Raw genomic sequence first — 24,673 nt, 5'->3', positions numbered from 1 at the left:
TTGATTCGTACTTATAAGGTCAGACTTCCGCTATTGTTCTTATTAAATTTCATGTTCTGTACTGAGGCTATAAACGGTTAAAATAATTGTGTAGTGATAAAAGGTAATTAAGTTGGCTTGCCTAGCTACCACGAGTAGGCGCCATCACGACTCTGATGGTGGTAAATTCGGGTCGTGACAATTAACATCTCAGATTATCCATTCTTTCAATTTATAAGTAGAGTTAAATAATATCTACCAACATAAACTCCACTAGATTGTGAGCAATTTTTGCCCCACATAAGAAATTACTCCTAGAAATATTCAAAATAATTTTCAATATAACCTCAGATTTCACACTCAAAAGACTACCAACATAAAGTCCACTAGGCAATTCTGTTAACTGAGACAAATCATTCATAATATAACCATCAAGAATTGAAATTTTAGGCAAAAGGGTATCTGAAAATACATCCAAAGAAGAACTTTGAACTTTTGGAGGCAAAATTGGTTCAATTCTTGAATTTTTCAAGAATAAAGTGTCAATAAATCTAAAAGGTTCATCTTTACAAGAAGGCCAACAAGTTGAAAGAAGGGTTTCTAAGGAAGTTTCCCTTAACTTCTGGAGTGGTGGGGAAGATAAGGAAGGTAAAGAATCTTCAAGGGTTTCAGCTATTTGGAGAACATATGGGTCTGTAAGTGTTGCAATTGGATTTAATTTAGGTTTAGTAAAGACTCTAACTTTAGGATTTTTTTGGTTAATTCTTGTTGGTGTTGAGAGATATGAGGATACAGATACAAACGTTGGTGCCAAAGCAGAAAGTGCCATTAAAGGATCTGAAGCTTGTGTTTGGGTGGTCAGATTCCTACTTTTGAAAAACTTAGACAACTCAATTTATTTGGAGTTAGGAAACCTTTGTCTCGAAATTATTTGGAACTTCCTTGCGTTTTTTCTTTTTTCTTTTTTCTAATCTGATTAGGATTGTTCTCTGCGTATTTTACAGTTTTTTTTTCTTTCTTTCGAATTTTCAATCATATTATATCTGTTAACTAATAAACAAATATATACTAATAATACATATGTTATATTTTTTCTAGTTATTTTTTTAATGGATTCAATTATTATTTATTTATTTCTTGGGGGCGGCCTTCTTAGAGATTTTCGATAGTTCCAAAACAATTATGATGTGGCACGTTATAAGATAAAAATATGTCTTTGTAAATAATAATATCACTAGTGTAAATAATAATACAATTTGATCACAGTCAAACCTCTCTATAATAACATTCTTATGTATTAGTCATTTACTATAAAAGTCAAAAAATATTCTCGAAATTAATTTTGATATTATGTTATAATATATATCCTCTATAACAGTACTTTACTATAACAATAAAAAAAAATCGGACCGTACAATGTTGTCGTAAAGAAATTTGACTGTAATAATAAAGCAAAGTAAGCTATGGTAAACCCAAGGAAACACTTTTTTTACCAAAGGCTCGCCATTCCACTATACTATATGAGTTAGAATTCCAGTAATCTTTATGACCAAAAAAAAAAAAAAACGAACTCTAGTAATCTCATAACTATTATTACGTGATTAGACTTTCTATACTTTGATAATTATGTGAACTTAAGTTGAAATAAGATAACTATTTTAGAATTAAATCGAGTTTGAGTGTATATTTGCCCTCCAATTACCTACCGTTTCTTAAATATGTTCATTCAACTAATATGTTTCTACAGTGAAAATATTAATTTATTTTAGCTGATGCAGTAAAAAATATGTAGGGATGTATCTAGATCTTTTTCAATTCTTTCAATAATATAATTGGACCTTTTCAATTGTTATGGGCAATGCTTAAAATTATTATATATGTAGGGGATATATACCGTTTTGATATATTAAAGTAAATTTCAATATTTTGTTTGTCTATATGGCTCTACATTAGCAAATGTCAGAGTCAAGAGAGAACCATTATTCGAAGGGTATATTTGAGACTGATGAAACATAACGATGGGGACTTTCATGAACCAACATATGTGGAAAGATAAATGTAACACAAATCGAATGTTTTAGGAGTAAATTTGAACATTTTGTTTACCCTAAAATCGAGTAACAATTAAATTTGTTTTGTGGTTTTAAAGATATGCGATTCAATCCAATACTAACTGATAACTAAGGAATCAAGTGTGAAAATTAAAAAGTAAGGTAAATCATACCAGTGTGCGAGCTAGTCCCGACCTCGGGTTAAGGCGACCTCGAGGTGAATAAACAAGAACGATAAAATAACAATAAGATGATTCAGATGAGCAGTAAGCAAGAAATTAATGTAAGTATATTCTCTTGTCAATGATTCATGCGTTACAAATGATTGGGGTCCCCTTTATATAGTAGGAAAACCCTAAATAAGGTACAATTCTAATTGTAGTAGGGAATCTTATCATACAACTGTCTAACCGCCTAGTACAAATCCGTTCCGGAATTTACACCGTGATCTTAGGGCCTCCGCGGGAATCTCGCTCTTTCTGTTATAAAATCATAACGGTATTATCTCGAGGTTGGTCATACTCGGCCCCGGTGTTCATCGAACACTTTGATCTTCGAGTTCCGTATTCTGCCATCGGGCTCGAGCCCTGTCACGACCCAAAATCCACTAAGGGTCGTGATGGCGCCGGACACTGTTGTCAGGCAAGCCAACCAAGTTACTTAATCAAATTCTCGTTTTAATACTTCTGAAATCAATGATTTTCCTTCAAGTTTAGCAATATTAAAGAATATAGTCTAAAATCAAATTTTAAATGATAAGCAGTTAATACAATACTTCAAACTATCCCAGAACCCGGTGTCACAAGTGCATGAGCATCTACTGATAAGGAAGTAAAATACAAAGTCCGTCCGGAATACAATGGACAGGAAATAAATACAATGTATTAAAGAGGGCTATACTAGCTGCGGGCCGCCTCGAATAGTGCAACTCACCTAGCCCCAAATCATCCGCGCTGCTACGCCCAGTGGGCTGCTAGAAATAAATATACCTGTGCAATAAAAATGCACAGAAGTGTAGTATGAGTACGTAAACAACGTGTACTCAATGAGTATCCCGCCCAATCTCGAAGAAGTAGAGACGAGATGGTCAACTTCGACACTTACTAGAGGTCAATATACAATATACTAAAAATGTGAGGAAATCATGGATTTATATAGCAGTTCTAATTCACGAAGCCAGAAAACCGGTAAACACCTTTAACAAATAATAGAGGATTTTCAAGATTTACTTTTCATTATCTTATCAATTAATATCAAGCCATGAAAGGCAATATCAACATTTAAAATTCTCAGGCAATAATATATGTATCATGCGCAAATCACGCCGAGATCGACGACCCGCTCCAACAGAAAGGTAAACTGTGCACTGCTGTGACGATCCGACCCGTCGTCTCATGAGAACCGCTCTGTTTCCCCCATTTCCTGCTTCGTTATGCTTCATTATTAGTGTCTTGTGTAAACGAGTTGAATTGGGTTGATTTTTGGAAGGAAATGAGACACTTAGTCTCTTTAAGGAAGGCTTGTTTTGGAAAAGTCAACCGGATGTGACCTATGAGTTAGAGGCCTCGGATGTGGATTCCGACGATTCGGTTAGCTTCGGGGGATGATTTGTGACTTAGGAGTGTGATCGGAAGTGATTTTGGAGGTCCGGTGTAGAATTAGGCTTGAATTGGCGAAGTTAGTATATTTGGCGAATTCCGTTTGATAGGTGAGATTTTGATCCGAGGGTCGGAATGGAATTCCGAGAGTTGCTGTAGCTTCGTTAGGTGGTTTGGATGTGTGTGCAAAATTTCAGGTTATTCAGAGGTGATTTGATTGGGTTTTTGATCAAATGCGTGTTTCGGAAGTTTTAGAAGAACTTAGGCTTGAATCTGATGTAAATTTGGTGTTTTGATGTTAGTTTTGGTGTTTTGAGAGTGCAACTAAGTTTGAATGATCATATGTGACGTGTTAGTATGTTCGTATGCGGTCCCGAGGAGCTCGGGTGAGTTTCGAATAGGTTTGGGCTGCGTTGTGCTCGTTTTTCTTATGCTTCGACGTCGTTTCTTCAAGCATAAATGATATCATATTGAACAAATAAGCTCCGATTACTGTTTAGAATGAAGCATTAGATCCGTATCGTAATTACGGACCCGTAGCAAAAAGAATCGTCGAATGTGGACATCGTATGAGGATTTTATGGCCATTTTACCAAGGTTGCCCAGATTTTCAGGTTAATGACGAAATTGCCCCTGACGGCGTATTAAAAACCTGCACTATTTGCAAATCTTAAAACCTACATATCTCCTTCATTATAAGGTCAAATTGAGTGATTCAAAAGCCTAAATTCATTAGAATTTCACAAGGAATCCATTGGGAGCAGTAAAACGCGTGAACAGTATACCTATAATGAGCAGGTCGAGTTTTCTTCCAATTTTTGAACGGGAAGAAGCTTCTAAGGCGATTTTTAAGAGAGAAAATCAATGGGTATCACAGAGGTAAGTGATTTGATTATTAAAACTCGTTTATGGGTGATTATAGACCATAATTCCAGCCTTTAATTCATGAAAAACAGTAGAAAAATAGGATTTTGGGGCATGAGATTATGAGACCTTTAGGGGTCGATTTGAGGGGTCAAACGGACTCCGATTTTGGTGTTCTTTATATGTATGGAATCGGGAGAAGATGAAGAACACTTCTCTGTAAAAAATTCTGAGTTTCGAGAAGTGGGTCCGGGGCTCGGGTTTTGTCAATTTCGGGATTATTGATGTTTTTCGATTATTTTCGATTGGGTATTAATGCTATAGCATAATGTGACGTATTCGTTGTGGTTTTGGTCAGATTCGATGCGCGAGGAGGTCGATTTGAGAGCCAAGGGCATAGCGAGCTAGGATTTTGGCCGGCTTGAGGTTAGTAATAGATATAAATGCTGTGTTGAGGGTTTGAAACCCCGAATTTGCACATTGTAGTGCTATGTTGAGGTGACTTGCACACCGGATAACGGGCGTGGGGTAGAGCACCGTCGGGGATCGTGACTTGGTCCGTCCCGCTTAATAAAAGTACTACCTAATTGATTGAAGCTTAGTGAGATCCTTATAAAAATGGATTAATTGTCATAATTTGGCCTCGTGCCAACTGATTGAATCCTTCAGGGATTGTTTTTATTGGTTTTTTACCATATTTTCAGACAATTGAACTCAGTCCTAGTATTTAGTACTGTTTTGCAAACTCAGCCACTTTTTCTCAAAACTTGGAACTTAAATAATATTTCTAATGAAGTTTGGGTTGAATATTTCTATATTATTGTGCCCGAGGGGCTTGTATAATTTTGGACTGAGTATGGGATCGGGCTGCGCGCTGCAGCAGTATTATATTGATATTGATATGAGGCTTAGGGCCTAATGGATGCCACGAGATGGCTTGATATTGCGCTTGGGCCGTAAGGGGCCCCTCCAGGAGTCTGCACACCCCCAGTGAGCGCCGTTGATGATAAATAAATGGAGCGGGCTGCACGCCGCAACGGGTACTAGAGAGTACCGTACTATTTGTTGCATGTCTTAATTGATTGTCATTCAATTACTTATCTGTTGCAGCATCATTGTTTTCATTGGTTTATTGAGTTGACATTATCTGGATTAAACTGCTGTAGTTATAGCTTACATTGTGCCTATCCAGGATTTCTTACTCTCAACCCTTATTTATGTTTATTACTCTCTCGGTTGGAAGTACTCACATTACTCCCTGCACCTTGTGTGCAGATCTATGTGCACCCACTAAGGCTGAGTGAGGATTTCTGTGCCGAGCATCATATCTGGGAGCATCAACATAGTTGCATGACGTCCGCAGTCCTGATCATCCCATCTAACCTATTTGCTATATTTCCGAATTTCTTTAGAGCAATATGTAGTAGGTTGACACCCGTGTATTAGAGGCTCAGACTTGTGACACCGGATTCTTCGGGCTGTGTAGTAGTATTTCTACTTGGGTTTTCCGCATGTTTTAATTATATTTCGGAGTTTCAGTATTATTGTGACGACCCAAAGGGTCATCACCTGTTTCCTCATTCATTTTGTGCTTCCGAGGCCTTGAAAACCTCATTTTTACTTGCCTTGATTTGCGTGCGCAGTCCGAGCGCGTAGCCGGAAAGCTTTTTATGTTGAAATATGTGAATTCTGTGAAAAATTTGAAGAATTTTGATATTAATATGTTTAAGGTTGACTTCGGTCAACATTTTTGGTAAACGGACCCGGACTCGAGATAGGACGGTCCCGGAAGGTCCGAAGAAAAATATGGGACTCGGGCATGTGCCCGGAGTCGAATTCCGAGGTCTAGAGCCCGAGAAATGAATTTTTCTGTGAAATTATTAAGGAAAATGAAAATGAAAATTGATTAAAAGACTGTGGTATCGGGCTCGTATTTTGGTTCCGACGCCCGGTACAAGTCTTAAATATGTGTTAAGTGCTTTCTGTAAAGTTTGGTCGAAATCGGACGTCGTTTGATGTGTTTCGGACCTAAATATCTAAGTTTGAAGTTTATGAAGTTTGAAAGGAAAATGATGATTTTGAGGCTTGATCCAATGATTTTGAGGTTATTTTGGCGATTTGATCGCTCGAGTAAGTTCGTAAGATGTTATTGAGTTAGGGTGTGTGATTAGTTAGGAGCCCCGAGGGCTCGGGAGTGTTTTCGCAGGTGTTCGGGGTGGTTTTGGACTTAGGATGATATCAGATTTTCTGCAATTTTTACACAGGGATTTCCTTCTTCGCGATCGCGCTCTTCCCCACGCGATCGCATAGCACTAAGTTTTCGAAGTTCGAGTTCTAGTTGAGTTCGGTTGCATTTCTGGGTCACATTGTATCAGTAGAGGGTATTCAGGTGGACCCGAAGAAGATTGAGTCAGTCAAAAATTGGCCTCGACCAGCTTCAACGACCGAGATTCAGAGTTTCTTGGGGTTAGCAGGTTATTACCGTCGGTTCGTGGAGGGATTTTCTTCTATTGCAGCCCCGATGACCAGATTGACCCAGAAGGGTGCCCAGTTCAGGTGGTCAGATGAGTGTGAGGCGAGCTTTCAGAAACTCAAGACAGCTCTGACTACGGCACCAGTGTTGGTTTTGCCCACGGGTTCAGGGCCTTACACAGTCTATTGTGATGCTTCCCGTATTGGGCTTGGAGCAGTATTGATGCAGGGTGGCAAGGTTATTGCTTATGCTTCGAGACAGTTGAAGATCAACGAGAAAAATTATCCGGTTCATGATCTGGAGTTGGCAGCGATTGTTCATGCTTTAAAGATTTGGAGGAATTATCTATATGGTGTGACGTGTGAGGTGTACACGGATCACAAGAGCCTGCAGTATCTGTTCAAGCAGAAGGAGTTGAATGTGAGGCAGAGGAGATGGCTAGAGTTGTTGAAAGATTATGACGTTACTATCTTATATCACCCGGGTAAGGCCAATGTGGTGGCCAATGCATTAAGTAGGAAGTCTGCCAGCATGGGTAGTCTTGCGTATATTTCGGTCAGCCAGAGACCGCTTGCTTTAGATATTCAGGCGTTGGCCAATCGATTGGTGAGATTAGATATTTATGAGCCCAGCAGAGTGTTAGCTTGCACGGTCGCTCGTTTTTCTCTATTGGAGCGTATCCGTGATCGGCAGTTTGATGATCCCCATTTGTGTGTCCTGAGAGACATGGTGCAGCATGGAGGTGCCATGAAGGTGACCTTAGATGATGATGGTGTTTTGAGATTGCAGGGGCGAGTTTGTGTGCCCAATGTTGATGGGATTCGAGAATTGATCTTAGCGGAGGCCCATAGTTCTCGGTATTCTATTCACCCGGGCGCCGCGAAGATGTATCAGGACTTGCGGCAGCATTATTGGTGGCGTAGGATGAAGAAGGATATTGTTGCGTATGTGGCTCGGTGTTTGAACTGTCAGCAGGTCAAGTATGAGCATCAGAGGCCCGGTGGGTTGTTTCAGAGGATTGAGCTCCCCGAGTGGAAGTGGGAGAGGATTACCATGGATTTCGTTACTGGACTTCCGTTGACTCGGAAGAAGTTTGATGCTATTTGGGTCATTGTTGATAGGCTGACCAAGTCAGCGCATTTCATTCCAGTGGCAGTCTCCTATTCATCCGAGAGGTTAGCTGAGATTTATATCCGGGAGATTGTCCGCCTTCATGGTGTGCCGGTATCCATCATTTCGGACCGGGGTACGCAGTTTACCTCGCGCTTCTGGAGAGCAGTTCAGCAAGAGTTGGGCACCCAGGTTCAGTTGAGCACAGCATTCCATCCTCAGACGGACGGTCAGTCCGAGCGGACTATACAGATTTTAGAGGATATGCTCCGAGCTTGTGTCATTGATTTTGGAGGCTCGTGGGACCAGTTTTTGCCTTTAGCAAAGTTCGCCTACAATAACGGCTACCAGTCCAGCATTCAGATGGCCCCATATGAGGCGTTGTATGGTAGGCGATGTCGGTCTCCAGTCGGATGGTTTGAGCCGGGAGAGGCTCGGTTATTGGGTACAGACTTAGTTCAGGAGGCCTTAGATAAGGTCAAGATCATTCAGGAGAGGCTTCGTTCAGCTCAGTCTAGGCAGAAGAGTTATGCAGACCGTAAGGTCCGAGATGTAGCTTTTATGGTTGGTGAGCGGGTATTGCTCCGGGTGTCGCCTATGAAGGGCGTGATGAGGTTCGGAAAGAAGGGCAAGCTTAGCCCTAGGTACATTGGCCCGTTTGAGATTCTTGATCGAGTAGGAGAGGTGGCTTATAGACTTGCATTGCCACCTAGCTTATCAGCCGTGCATCCAGTTTTTCATGTGTCTATGCTTCGGAGGTATCACGACGATCCTACCCATGTGTTAAACTTCAGCACTGTCCAGTTGGACAAGGATTCATCTTATGAGGAGGAGCCGGTAGCTATTCTAGACCGGCAGGTTCGTCAGTTGAGATCTAGGAGTTTTTCCTCTGTTCGTGTTCAGTGGAGAGGTCAGCCCCCTGAGGCCTCGACCTGGGAGTCCGAGTCTGATAAGCGGAGCCGTTATCCATATCTGTTCCCCGACTCAGGTACTTCTTTCTTTTATCCGTTCGAGGACGAACGATTGTTTTAGAGGTGGAGGATGTGACGACCCAAAGGGTCATCACCTATTTCCTCATCCACTCCGTGCTTCCGAAGTCTTGAAAACATCATTTTTACTTGCCTCGATTTGCGTGCGCAGTCCGGGCGTGTAGCCGGAAGGCTTAAATATGAATTATGTGTGAAAAATGATGAATTTTGATATTAATATGATTAAAGTTGACTTTGGTGTACATTTTGGGTAAACGGACCAGGACCCAAGATTGGACAGTCCCGGAAGGTCCGTAGAAAAATATGGGACTCGGGTATGTGCCTGAAGTCGAATTCCGAGGTCTAGAGCCCGAGGAAAGAATTTTTCTGTGAAATTGTTTCTCTGAAATTATTAAGGAAAAAGGAAATGAAAATTGATTAAAAGACTGTGGTATCGGGCTCGTATTACGGTTCCGACGCCCGGTACAAGTCTTAAATATGTGTTAAGCGCTTTCTGTAATGTTTGGTCGAAATCGGACGTCATTTGACGTGTTTCGGACCTAAATATCTAAAGTTTGAAGTTTATGAAGTTATAATAAAAAATGATGAATTTGGGGCTTGATTCAATGATTTTGATGTTATTTTGGCGATTTGATCGCACAGATAAGTCCGTATGATGTTTTTGAGGTTGTGTACATGTTTGGTTTGGAGCCCCGAGGGCTCGGGTGAGTTTTGGATAGGCCACGGGGTGAAATTTTGGACTTAAGGAATTGCAGGTCTGCAGGTTTCGCATTTCCCAAACATTTTTCGCAATTACCAGGATTGTTCGCATTTCCCAAACTTTCTTCGCAATTCCCAGGTTCGCATTTCCCAAACATTTTTCGCAATTCCCAAGCCTGTTCGCATTTCCCAAACTTTCTTCGCAATTCCCAGGTTCGCATTTCCCGAACATTTTTCGCAATTCCCAAGCCTGTTCGCATTTCCCAAACTTTCTTCGCAATTCCCATGTTCACAATTCCCAAACCATTTTCGCAATTCCCAAGCCTGCTGCGTTCGCAATTGCGAACCCATGTTCGCATTTCCCACATCTGAGACCTGCAATTTTTCATACTTAGACGAATTTTAACCCTCTTTTCTTCATTCTTTCAAAACCCAAACTCCATAGGCGATTTTCCAAGAAACCTATCTTCTCCAAATCATTTGTACGTCAATTTTTACTTAACTTCTTCAATCTTTAACATCAGTAGACATGTTTTCATCTTAAAATCAAGGATTTCCATGGGTGAAAATGGGGATTTTGGGTAGAACTTAGGTTTTCTTAAAATTGGGGATTTGGACCTCCATTTGAGGTCCAATTTCAAAACAAAACATTGATATGAACTCGTGGGGGAATGAGTAACCGGGTTTTGGTTTGAACCTCGGGTTTTGACCACGTGGGCCCGGGGGCGTTTTTGGAATTTTTGGGAAAAACTTGGGAAAATCATTTTTATGCATTGAAATTGATTCATATAGTGTTTATTAAAGTAATTGAACAATTTGTGATTAGATTCGAGCGAATTGGAGGTGGAACCGCGAGGTAAAGTGATAGTTGAGGATTAAGTGGATTTCAAGGCTTTGAGGTAAGTGTTTGGTTTAACCCTAGCTTGAGGGAATGGGAGTTGAGTCTTGTTGCTAATTGCTATGTGATCGAGTACGATGTATAGGCATGGTGACGAGTATCTATACATTGGTGTCTAGCATGACCGTGAGTCCTTATAATGTGATTATCATGGCTTGGTTGTGAACTCCGTGTTTATTGGAGGATTTCTATATGTTGTGAATAACATGTGAACGGTGATATGATCATTTGATCCTAGGAGCATTGGCTCGAATTGTGATACGAATATTGAAAGTATATGAAATGACTTGAATCTGTGGAGCGTTGGCTCAACATGGTAGAGTGGATTATAAGATAAGAAAAGTAAGAAAGAGAAAGCGTTGTTGATTATTCCCTTGCCGGGACGTTTGGTTGAACTTGTTGGTTTCTTTCCCTTGCCGGGATTTTTGTCAAATATTTGCTTATTTTTTTTATGCCTCTTAATCGTGACTGCTGTTTGGGGAGTCATACTGTTAAATGATGTGGATCGGGTTGCGCGCCGCAACAAAGATATTGAGGATCGGGTTGCACGCCGCAACAANGGACGGGGCCGACAGGGTAGAGGCTGAGAAAGCGCACACGGTGCAGCCAGAGCACCCGCGCGAGCTGCTACCGAGGAGCCGCCAGCAGTTCTAGCTGGAGCCCAAGCGCTTGACACGTCTACTGCTACTACTACTCCATCTCTCCAGGAGACTCTTGCGCAGTTTATGAGTATGTACACCACCCTAGCTCAGGCAGGGTTGCTTCCCCTTACTGCAGCCACATCCCAGGCCGGGGGAGGAGCACAGATTCCCGCCGCCCGCACTCCTGAGCAGCGAGTGCATGTTGAGTAGGTCCCAGAGATTATACCGGCACAGCCTTTAGCTCCAGCTCAGCCCGAGGAGAGGGCAGTAGCTTTAGAGGAGGAGCAGAAGAGGCTTGAGAGGTTCAAGAAGTATCAGCCTCCTACATTCAGTGGACTAGCATCAGATGATGCTCTAGGATTTCTAGAGGAGTGCTACCGTATCCTCCATACCATGGGTATATCAGAATCGAGCGGGGTTTCCTTCACTACCTTCCAGCTTCGAGGAGCCGCCTATCAGTGGTGGCGTGCTTATGAGTTAGACAGTCCGGATAAGGCAGCTTCCCTGACTTGGACTTAGTTTTAAGATATGTTCACGCAAGAGTATGTTTCCCAGAGCCTCAAGGACGCATGGCGCGCAGAGTTCGAGCATTTGCGCCAGGGTACTATGATTGTCTCGGAGTATGCTGTCCATTTCACTGACTTGGCTAGACATGCACCAGCTTTGGTTTCTACTGTTCGCGAGAAGGTTCGCCGGTTTATTGGGGGGCTCATTCCCAGCATCAGGTCTAGTATGGCTCGGGAGTTGGAGATGGATATTTCTTATCAGCAGGTGGTGAGCATTGCTAGGAGAGTAGAGGGTATGCATGTTAGGGACAGAGAGGAGAGGGAGGCCAAGAGGTCTCTAGAGTCGGGCCATTATTCTGGTGCCCGTGCCCCAACTTCATCTCGTCATGGTAGGGATCACATAAGTCGCCCCGTTCATTCAGCTCTTCCAGCATCCAGTGGTATTCCAGCTCCTCCTAGGCCTCAGGAGCCTTATAATGCACCTCTAGTATCCAGTGCGCCTCCTGCACGAGCTGCTTTCAGTGGTCAGTCCAGCAGACCTGGCCTGAGCCAGTCACAGCCGCCACGTCCTCCCAGAGCTTGTTTTGAGTGTGGTGACACACGCCATATGGTAAGGGATTGCCCTAGACTTGGGAGGGGTGCACCTCCACAGACTTCTCAGCTACAGCGCGCCCCACAGATTTCTCACGCTATGATCACAGCACCAGTTGCTACCCCACCTGCTCAGCCAGCTAGAGGTGGAGTTCGGGGAGGTAGAGGTCACCCTAGAGGGGGAGGCCAGTCCAGATACTATGCCTTTCCTGCCCGTACTGAGGCTGTCGCCTCCGATTCTGTCATCACAAGTATTATCATGGTCTGTCATAGAGATGCATTGGTTTTATTCGATCCAGGCTCCACTTATTCTTATGTGTCCTTTTATTTTGCCCCGCATTTGGGCGTATCTCGGGATTCTTTGAGTTCTCCTGTTTATGTTTCTACTCCTGTTGGAGATTCTCTTGTTGTGGACCGCGTTTATCGTTCGTGTTTGGTTGCTCTTAGTGGTTTTGAGACCAGAGCTGATTTGTTATTGCTCAGCATGGTAGACTTTGATGTGATTCTGGGCATGGACTGGTTGTCGCCCCATTATGCTATTCTTGATTGTCACGCAAAAACCGTGACACTGGCTATGCCAGGTGTACCGCGAGTAGAGTGGAGGGGTACCTTAGATCATACCTCCAGTAGAGTTATTTCGTTCCTTAAGGCTCAGCGTATGGTTGAGAAGGGGTGTGATTCGTATCTAGCTTATGTGAGAGATGTCAGTATTGATACCCCTACAATTGATTCAGTCCCAGTAGTGCGGGATTTCTCTGATGTGTTTCCAGCTGACCTTCCGGGCATGCCACCTGATAGAGATATTGATTTTGGCATTAATCTGTTGCTGGGCACTTAGCCCATTTCTATTCCTCCGTACCGTATGGCTCCTCCTAAGTTGAAGGAGTTGAAGGAGATTTTACAGGAATTGCTTGATAAGGGTTTCATTCGACCCAGCGTATCACCTTGAGGTGCTCCTGTCTTGTTTGTGAAGAATGATAGTTTTATGCGTATGTGTATTGATTATCGCCAATTGAACAAGGTTACAGTGAAGAACCATTATCCTTTGCCTCGTATTGATGACCTGTTTGATCTGTTACAGGGTGCTCGTGTGTTTTGTAAGATTGACTTGCGTTCAGGCTATCATCAGCTGAAGATTCGGGAGCCAGTATCCCGAAGACTGCCTTCAGGACTCAGTATGGTCATTACGAGTTCCTTGTTATGTCATTTGGGCTGACCAATGCCCCAGCAGCCTTCATGCATTTGATGCACAGTGTATTCCAGCCATATCTTGACTCATTCGTCATTGTCTTTATTGATGACATTCTGGTATATTCTCGGAGTCGGGAAGATCATGAGCAGCACCTGAGGACAGTGCTTCAGACTTTGAGAGAAAAGAAGTTATATGCTAAGTTCTCGAAATATGAGTTTTGGTTGGACTCCGTGGTATTCTTGGGTCACGTAGTATCTAGTGAGGGTATAAGGGTGGATCCGAAGAAAGTAGAAGCAGTACAGAGTTGGCCCAGACCATCCTCAGCTACAGAGATCCGCAGTTTTCTTGGCTTGGCGGGTTATTACCGTCGATTTGTTCAGGGATTTTCATCTATTGCAGCACCTATGACCAGGCTAACCTAAGGGTGCTCCGTTCTAGTGGCCGAAAGAGTGTGAGGAGAGCTTTCAGAAGCTCAAGACAGCTTTGACTACAGCCCCAGTTTTGATATTGCCTACCGGTTCAGGGTCTTATACTGTCAATTATGATGCCCCGAGGGTTGGCCTTGGAGCGATATTGATGCAGGATGGTAGGGTGATTGCCTACGCGTCCAGACAGTTGAAGGTACATAAGAAGAATTATCTTGTCCATGGTCTCAAGCTAGCTGTTATTGTTCATGCCTTGAAGATCTAGCGTCATTATTTGTACGGTGTGCCTTGTGAGATTTATACTGATCACTGGAGTTTGCAGCATCTGTTCAAGCAGAAGGACCTTAATTTGCACTAGAGGAGGTGGTTAGAGCTACTGAAGGACTATGATATCACTATCTTATATTACCCGGGTAAGGCCAATGTGGTGGCCGATGCTTTGAGTCACCGAGCGGAGAGTTTGGGGAGTTCGGCTTATCTACCAGCCGTGGAGTGACCCATGACAATGGATATTCAGGCCTTAGCCAGCCAGTTTGTGAGATTGGATCTTTCGGAGCCTAGCCGGGTCCTTGCTTGTGTGGTTTCTCGGTCTTCCTTGTTTGATCGTATCCGGGAGCGTCAGTTTGATGACCCTCATTTGCTTGTCCTCAAGGACAAGGTTCTACGAGGTGATGCTAGAGATGTGACCATTAGTGATGACGGGGCATTGAGGATGCAGGGTCGGGTTTGTGTACCCAATGTTGATGGGCTTCGGGACTTGATTCTAGAGGAGGCCCATAGTTCGCGGTATTCCATCCATCCGGGTGCCACGAAGATGTATCAAGATTTGAGACAGCACTATTGGTGGGGGCGAATGAAAAAGGATGTAGTTGGGTTTGTAGCTCGGTGCCTCAATTATCAGCAGGTAAAGTATGAGCACCAGAGGCGGGGTGGATTGCTTTAGCATATAGAGATTCCGGAGTGGAAGTGGGAGCGGATCACCATGGACTTCATAGTTGGGCTCCCAAGGACTTCGAGGAAGTTTGATACCATTTGGGTGATTGTGGATCGGCTGACCAAGTCCACGCACTTCATTCCTATGTGTACCACCTATTCTTCGGAGCGGTTGGCGGAGATTTATATTCGGGAGATTGTCCGTCTACATGGTATTCCAGTTTCCATTATTTCAGATAGAGGTACTCAGTTCACATCACGGTTCTGGAGGGCCGTACAACATGAGTTGGGTACTCGGGTAAAGTTGAGCACAACATTTCACCCCCAGACGGACGGACAGTCTGAGCGCACTATTCAGATTCTAGAGGATATGCTCCATGCGTGTGTGATGAAGTTTGGAGGTTCTTGGGATCAGTTCTTGCCACTGGCTATGTTTGCTTACAGCAACAGCTATCAGTCCAGCATTCAGATGGCACCGTATGAGGCCTTGTATGGTAGGCAGTGTAGATCCTCGGTGGGTTGGTTCGAGCCGGGCGAGGCTAGATTATTGGGCACATATTTGGTACAGGATGCTTTGGAGAAGGCTAAAGGTGATTCAGGATAGGCTCCGTACAGCCCAGTACAAGACAGAAGAGTTATGCGGACAGGAAGGTTCGTAATGTTTCCTATATGGTTGGAGAGCTGGTCTTGCTGCGGGTTTCGCCTATGAAAGGCGTTATGAGATTTGGGAAGAAAGGGGAAATTGAGTCCGAGGTTCATTGAGCCTTTTGAGATATTGTGGCGTGTTGGGGAGGTTGCTTATGAGCTTGCCTTACCTCCCAGCTTGGTAGGAGTTCACCCGGTATTCCATGTTTCGATGCTCCGGAGGTATCATGGTGATCCATCGCACGTGTTGGATTTCAGTTCAGTCTAGTTGGACAAGGATCTATCTTACATTGAGGAGCCAGTGGTGATATTGGACAGGCAGGTTCGGCAGCTGAGGTCAAAGAACATTGCATCAGTGAAGGTTCAGTGGCGGGGTCAGCCGGTCGAGGATGCGACTTGGGAGACCGAGCAGGATATGCGCAGCCTTTACCCTTATTTTTTCACTACTTTAGGTATGTCTCTATGCTCATTCGAGGATGAACGAATGCTTAAGTGTGGGAGGATGTAACGACCCGGCCGGTCGTTTTAAGAATTAACGCCCCGATCCCCTATTAACTGCTTTCCCCGTGTTTGTTTCTGCTATTGTGAGTTGCCGGGAAGATTTATTTGGAGTTTCGGAGAGTTTTGGGACACTTAGTCCCTAAATGAGAGTTTAAGTTTTAGAATTTGGACCGTAGCCAGAGCAGTGTAAAGACGGCCTCAGAATGGAACTCCGTTGGTTCCGTTGGATGATTTCGGGCTTAGGGGCGTGTTCGGATTGTGTTTAGGAGGTCCGTAGCTCAATTAGGCTTGAAATGCCGAAAGTTGAATTTTTGAAGTTTCCGGTTCGATAGTGAGATTTTGATATCAGGGTCAGAATGGAATTCCGGAAGTTGGAGTAGGTTTGTTGTGTCATTTGGGATGTGTGTGCAAAATTTCAGGTAATTCGGATGGGGTTATCAAAAGCGGAAATTTGAAGTTTTGGAATCCTTAGGCTTGAATCTGAGGGTGTTTTGATGATTCGATGTTGTTTTGAGTGTCCGAAGGTTGGTACAAGTTTGAATAGTGGTATAGGACTTGTTCATATTATTGGTTGAGGTCCCGGGGGCCTCGGGATAATTTTGGAAGATTGTCGGAAGAATTGGAATTGGTTTGGAGCAGCTGAAGCTGCTGATCTTCTATCATAACAGCACCTGCGGTTGGGGACCGCAGGTGCGGAGCCGCAAAAGTGGTGCTAGCATCGCATAAGCGAAAAGGGGAAGAGCCAACAGGGACCGCAGAAGCGACACCGCATCTGCGTAAAAGTGGTCGCAGGTGTGGAAGCTGGGTTTTAATGAAAAGTCGCAGGTGCGACCTAGTCTACGCAGAAGCGGGACCGCAGGTGCATCCCAGAGCCGCATATGCGGTTTAACTGATCAAAAAAAGGGCAGAAACGAGGGTTTAGTCTCAAACCTTAGAAAATTGATATGGGAGCTCGGGACTTGGCAATTTTGGGAGAGATTTTCACCTGGGTGTTTTGGGTAAGTAATTCTTACTCGGTTTTGATTAATTTCCACGAACCTATGCTTAAATTCATCCTTTAAGTTCGAATTTAGGGTGAAAATTTGGAAAAGTTCTTAGGCCTAATTTTGGGGGTTTGATCAAGATTTTGATGTCGGATTGGAACAATTTTTGGTATGTATAAACTCGTGAGAGTGTGAGGGTTCTGAATTTGTAAATTTTACCCGATTCCAAGATGTGGGCCCGGGGGCGTTTTGGTCATTTTTCCTAATTTCGCGTATTAGCTTAGAATTTATTAGTTGAATTAACCACTTGAAGTGTTATTTACATTATGCAATTACTTTGAAGAGATTTGGGCCATTTGGAGTCGGATACTCGTGGCAAGAACGTGGTATAGATTTTATTGAGCTAGTTTGAGGTAAGTGACTTGTCTAACCTCGTGTGGGGGAACTCCCCTTATGATTTGGTACTGTGATATTTGAAATGCCTTATACGTGAGGTGACGAACGCGTACTTGTGCTGGTTGTTGAAAATCCTGTTTTTCATTTAAGTACCTATATTTCGTATTTTACTTCACTGCTTACACTACTTGAACTTTGAGCTTACTGTTAGCTTAGGAAAGCGTGCTTAAATGACTAAATTGCTTACTTGCTCAAAATGCCTTATCTGAACTCGGTGCAGCATGCTAGGTTAGAATTACCTGTCTATTTTGATATTAAATTGGTTTGAGTTGATTATTCTTGTGTTGTTGCTACGTGTTTACATTAGGACTACGGGCGGTTCCCGGTAGATCCCCCTTGTCTGTTTATTTGGGACTACGGATGTGATATTCCGGTGATCCCCCCCTGCACAGTGATATGGACTACGGGACAACACTCGGGAGATCCACTAATTATTTACTTTTGGGGCTACAGGACGGGATCCTGGTAGACCCCCAATTGTTATCTCTATGTTGAGTTGTATACCTTCTGTGATTATTTGCCTTGGTTGTGGTTGTTGTTTCTCACATTATCTGTATTTCTTTAATGGTTCTCATCTTCCTTATATATTATTGTATATGACAGGTAGGGCCCTCACCTTCCTCGCCGCTACTCGACCGAGGTTATGCTTGGCACTTACTGGGTACCGCTGTGGTGTACTTATGCCCTTTCTTGCACATGTTTTTGCGTGTGCAGATCTAGGTACTTCCACTCAGTCTTATCACCCTTGAGGCGAGGCGCTTTCTATAAAGACTTCGAGGTATATCTGCTGCGTCCGCAGACCGAGGAGTCCCTTTCTATTCTCTGTAGTAGTAAAGCTCTTCTGTATCTCATTATTGTTAGACATATCTGGAGTTAGAGCATTTTATGTACTCTTAGCTCGTGATTCATGGGGTTCTGGATTTTGGGAGTGTTAGGTTAAAATTGTTGGATTGTTATATGCCGGGTGGCATCTTAAACACTGTTATACTTTATTATCTCTGTTTTTATTAGTTTCTTTTTCGCCATTATTTCTTTTCCGCATTTGTTAGGCTTACCTAGTCGTAGAGACTAGGTGCCGTCACGACAGTTCACGGAGGGCGAACTTGAGTCATGACAAACCGACTATATTAATGTAGGTGATTCAGATGACTGCAGATCTGAAAAAAAGGGAAGTAAAACTTGATGATTTTGAGTTGCCATAGAACTTCTTCCAGATTGTTAAGTTTGACGAGCCTATCCAAGATGACACAACCCCTGCTTTACAAGGAAGAACAAGGCAGCCTGGAAAGCATGCCAGATCCCCCTTTCTCCCTTTTTACAGTTCTGGGGGGGGAGCACTTCAGGAGGACCTCCAATTTTCCTCATCAAGCATCCATTTACTGGGGTTATTGGCGACGATGTTGATCTTGACTTGTTGGAAGAATTCAATAAGTGGTTGTACTCTGGTACCGACATGGTGGCAAAGAGGTTAGATTATACAAGTTTTCATATTATCGAGTTCATACAATTTTTTAATTTCCAGTTGAATCTACATATTTATTGTAATTGCTATGTGTTTAAATAGGAGGAAGGCGCATTATTCTGTAAAAGATAACCAGCTTAAGCCGTGGTATGATCTTGGAGTGGAGAAAGTTGATAAAAATGAGTGATTTTACATTTTAGCACATCCCGGACAAGTCCTCAACGACGCGGTAAACACATACCCTGGCAAAATGTAATGATTAGCTGTAGTATTCTATTATTGGAGAATATTGTAGTTTATTTATTTAGAAAGTGTAGTTAATTTGTTTGAAGCATTAAGAAATAATAAACTCTGTTTTTCTTTTTTTGCAGCACATTGATGTTATCTTGTACTATTTGAGGAAGAGAGGAAAGTTTGGTCCTGTGAACAAAACACAGTTTACAATCACTGATTGTATTTTCAAGACTAGAATTGAACAAATTTATCAAAGATACATTAATGCTCATGACTATAAGAAGCTTGCTGTTGTCAAACCCCAGGACGTCGTATCAGAATACATATTGGGGTACAGGCTACTTGCAAATGTTGTATGGGATCAAGTTGATTTTGTGATTATGCCCATTAACATTGTGAAAATATTTCATTGGTTGTTGGTTGTGTTTGACATTACTGAAAGTGTTCTATATGTTTATGATTCTATGGTCTCTTCACACAATCACATCCTTGTTGAATCTGTTGTCAACAAATTTGCAACAATGATCCCCCTATATTTGTCATGCACTGGCTTCTATGGCAAGCGTCCAGACATCAACTACAAGAACACAAAGGCATATATTGAAAAAGGTGTTACTGACCCTTTTGACATTCAGTGGTTGGTCGTGAGATATCCCAGCAAAAAGAGGGATCACTGTATGAAAAAACTGCTTTTCCTTCTATTTATTTAACAGATATTATTCAACCGCTGAATGCTAAATCTTTTCCCCTAATTTCTATTTGCAGTGACTGTGGTGTATACGTTGTGGCATTTGCTGAATATGTCAGCATTGGAGAGCTATCGATTTCAAAGGAAGACCTTTCTGATATTGATCAACATCGTAGACGCTATGGAGCTCTACTTTGGGATTATGCTAGGAAAAAGTAAGAGATTGGTGCAATTAGTGAGAGTGAGGTGACTGGCAGATTAGCAAGAAGAAAAGGTCCACCAGCTGCAAATGAGAGAACACAAGTCCGGAAGAAGAAGAAGAATTAGTTTCCCTATTTTGTAGAAAAATTGTAGTTACAATGCGTAGGTGTAGTGGGTTTGTAGTAAAGTTGTAGACAAATTGTTAACTTAGAACAAGTCAGTTGAAACATATTTGTAGCAGATTTGTGCTACAATTGTTTTACCTTTTATTTTGTTATTTTGTCCAGGAAATTACCACTTTAAATCGAAAGCACTATGGAGATCCTTTTTGGTTCAAAATTGTTAGTACTTTATTCTACTACTTTTGTTTTGTGTTGTTACCCATTGTTTTATTATTTTTAGCATATAATTTCGTTATAACTTAACTACATTTATGATGTTTCATTATGTATTAAGTCAGTGGGCTGGGGAGATATTGATGTCCCTAGGGTGCGGATTTGCAGATGTTCCTCATCTGATTAGTCGGTCTAAGAGTGCTGCAACACTTGCTGATTTTACAGTTGAGTTTTATAAAACTGGGAATGTCGTTCCCATTCTCTTACTGTTGCTGTGATGAATCCAGCCTAAGGATGTTGGCTCAAGAAATGTAGTTCAACAAAAAAAACTACAAACCAATTGCATTAAGAGTTGAAAACATTTCATTATAGGAGATAGTCTATATTCAATTTATCAACAGAATTACAGCTCAACTATAATTCTCCAGAACACCTCAATACAATCTATCAAAAAATTGTAGTTACTTTATCAATTTTTATTTTCTTTTGGGTGCATTCTTACAAGATCTTTTGTTATGCCCTTCTAGCCCACATTTCCACATGAAATCTTGTATTTCTTTGCTTTTACTTCATCAAATGGTTTGTATCTTTCTTTCTGAGGTCTCCCTGGCTGTCTTTTCTTAGTTGGTGGCTTTACAACTTCTTCGGTTGCATGTTGTGGCACATTTCATTTGCTTTCGTCAGGCAGCGAGTCTACTGGTGTTTCATAAGTCTTCAAAAGACTCTCCCTCGTGTAATAAGGAGAACAATAGTTTTCATAAGACTCATCCCTGTGCCTCAAGGACGCCAAATCATGTGGACAAGGAAGTTCGTCAAGCTGGAACTGTCCACAACTACATCTCTTGTTCTGAAGGCAAACAATAAAGCGCTTCACACCGTCTAGCACTGTATGGATGTGGTCTGTTGAAGCCCTCACCTACAAATTCATTACAAGCACACAACTAATTGTTAGCAATATGTACAAAATAACTACAATTTTACAACAAGTTATCTACAATTAGCATTATATATTTAGTTTGATGGAATCGTTGATCTGATGTTACTGGATATAGCTTACTCTCATCTTCTGCGATAATGTCCTGTTGTCCTCCAACTCTTTGTTGTATTTTTCCCAAGGTATGTGAATGCACCTTTTGCTTTCAATAACTTTTCATTATTCCAACTTTCAAGAAGAGTCCTCATGTACTCTAATAGGTCTACTATGGGCAGCTCTCTTGCATCTTTGTTACTGCATTCAATGACTCTGCAATGTTTGACGTCATTGTCCACGTTCTGTTCACCGTAGCATGTACCCAAGACCATCTGTGATAGCCAATATCGTATAGGTATGCTTTAACACGCACGTCGATCTCTTCAATTTTTGACATTCTTTCATTAAATTCATCAATTGTGTATGATCGTGTCGTGACAAAGTACAATTCGCTTAACTGTAGATGACCCTTCTTGAACTTTGATCTTACATTTGTCCAAATGTTCCACATGCAAGCATAATGTGGCATTCCGGTATATACAGTAGATGTTGCCTTCAGGATACTCTCATTCCGGTCCAAAATAACACACATATTTAGTTTTTCACCATACGCATCTTTGAATTGCTCAAAAGACCAATTCCATGCTGCATCATTTTCTGAATCAACAACAGTGTATGCCAGTGGTAATATGCTACCTATCACACAGATGGCAAAAAGAAAATTAATTTATGTAATAAAATTTGATAGTATAAGAAGTACATACTGAAAACAACTTTACAATAATATTTCTACAAAGAATCTACAATACCTGCTGTATCCATTGTGCTGGCTGTTAACATTATTCCCATGTATGCCGGCTTCAAGAAGGTGCCATCAACTACCACAACTGGCCTACAATACTCCCAACCCTTGTAGACGTACTAAGCGCAACAAATGCGTACAAGAAACAATCATCTTCAGTCTTCTTCAGTTAACTATCGTCCCCGGATAAGTCTTCTCCAGAATATACAAATAACTTGGCAAGCGACTGTAGGAATCAGCAGGGTGTCCTCTCAAAAATTCCAAAGCTTTTTTCTTTGCTCTCCAAGCTTGCATGTATGTTAAGTTCACACTATGATCCGACAACATGTTAGTTTGTATGTCTTTTGGTGTGTATATTATCTTAGGATCCATATATTTTGGCATCACCATGCTACCAACTACCATGGCAATTGCTTTGCGTTGTATGTGTGTATTGTCCATCAAAGAGCATGTGTGCAAGCTGTTGAATTTTCGAACTTTGAACAATGTTAATTCGTTTATGCTGGTTGACTTGAATTGCCATGTACAATTGTCCCCAACACAAACCAGGCAGTAGCTACATAAAAAATAAGTTAAAAATTGGTATAAAAAATGTAGCTACAAAATAATAGGTTGTTTAAGCACAAAAATCTTATATTAAACAATTTATTTACAAAAAAAAAAAAAACTACAAATTTATTAACAATTATATACAAAGAGAGTACTACCTATAAATAAAAGAATACCAAACAACTACAAAATAAACACAAATATGAATTTGACAATTGAATTGTTCCTACCTTCTTGCGCTAGACCTCTTCACCCTAAATTGGAACTTATTCATGACAGAATAGTGTTTCATTGCATTGACAATTGTTTGCTTGTCTTTGTAGACTTGGCCTACTTCAATAACATTTGGTGTATGTTCTGTTATTATGTTACTTTCATATTCCATAATCGACGGAGATGTTGGCCTATCGATCAACAACATTGTTCCAGATGAACCTGCACTCAATTAAAAGTATATACAATTCAGAAATATATTGTAGCTAATTTGTAGTAAAATTGTGCAACAATTAAAATTGAATACTTCAAAAGTTATAACAGTTGAACTACATTTGTTAGTTGTATCATCGTAGATTTGTGTAGAATAATTGTAGAAAATAATGAACTGACAGAACATCATCACTCAAGATACAGAACAAACCTGCAATTGTGCTCGTATTAGAGATACTGCCTTCCAAATCGAAATCACGCACTGTTATACACAGCGGATACATTCCTAAGCTTCTATTTTCCTTTTTGGTCTCCATGTATACTCGAACTCCACAATCGTTCCTAATTTCCATTGGAGGACAATGTTCATTGACAGTGCATTTGATTTTATGATTTTCTTAGAGGTATTGATCATTAGATGCTCTGCAATTGCGGAATTCAATTGATTGTAATTTGAATCCTCGTCGACTACAATTCCATCACATTAAACTCGATGTACCTCCCAATGCTATCCCAATGACCATTTAGCTGAAGCATAATAGCTAAATTTGTCATTATAATACGGAATTCAATACGATTGAAGATAATTTTTTGCAATTTTTCTTCGCCGATTTCCGTTTCTAATTTTGAAACCATAGGAGATAGAGAAAATCAAAGTATTGAACTTGATTGTGCGACGTTGATGAGAGAAAATCAGAGTATTGAGCTTGATTGTGCGACGTTGATGAGACTAAATCGGCATAATATCAGGCTTAATTAAATTGCGAAAATTGCGTCAGTAAATTCTCCGAAGAATCCTCTGTGATCCCAATTCCCGTGTCTAAAAAATGAAGGCTAATGCAGAAAGGATTCTACTTTAAAAAAATGTATATATTTTGTAGACTAAACATGGGTGGGTGGGGTAATTATGTAAACAGGGACCTTTTTGGTAATAAAATTTCTAATTTTGTATAGGTATGAAAAAAATCCCCTTTATAAATTGGTGTATCCAAATAAAGAAAACAAGAAGAACTTTTAAATTGGGCATCCACATTCTATAAGAACTGTAAAAATAGCACGGTATAGCCAGTTTTCGGACTGGTCAATCAAAAATAGCCAGCGTTTACCAAGTCAATGAAAAATAGCCACTATTTTGCTGCAATAGAGACCGGTCCAGCATAATATACTGGTGTTCGGTGCACTTGTGTATGAACTCCAGCATATTATGCTGGACCGGTATACTTTGCTGGCTCCAGTATAATATACTGGAGACTGGAGCACCGGTGCTCCAAGCTCCAGTATATTATACTGGACCAATATACTTGCTGGAACTCCAGCATAATATACTGGAGTATTTTCCGGGTTTTGAACAGTGTTTTCGCTCAGATTTATCTTTACATAAAAAGTGGTTAAATTTCGATTACTTTTGAAATTGTGTTATTTTTGAACGACCAGTTGTAAATCTGGCTATTTTTGAATTTCTCCCTTACGAA

Source organism: Nicotiana attenuata, chromosome 1 (assembly GCF_001879085.1).
Source record: "Nicotiana attenuata strain UT chromosome 1, NIATTr2, whole genome shotgun sequence".
NCBI classification, from domain to species: domain Eukaryota; kingdom Viridiplantae; phylum Streptophyta; class Magnoliopsida; order Solanales; family Solanaceae; genus Nicotiana; species Nicotiana attenuata.
This window is presented reverse-complemented; position numbering follows the sequence as displayed.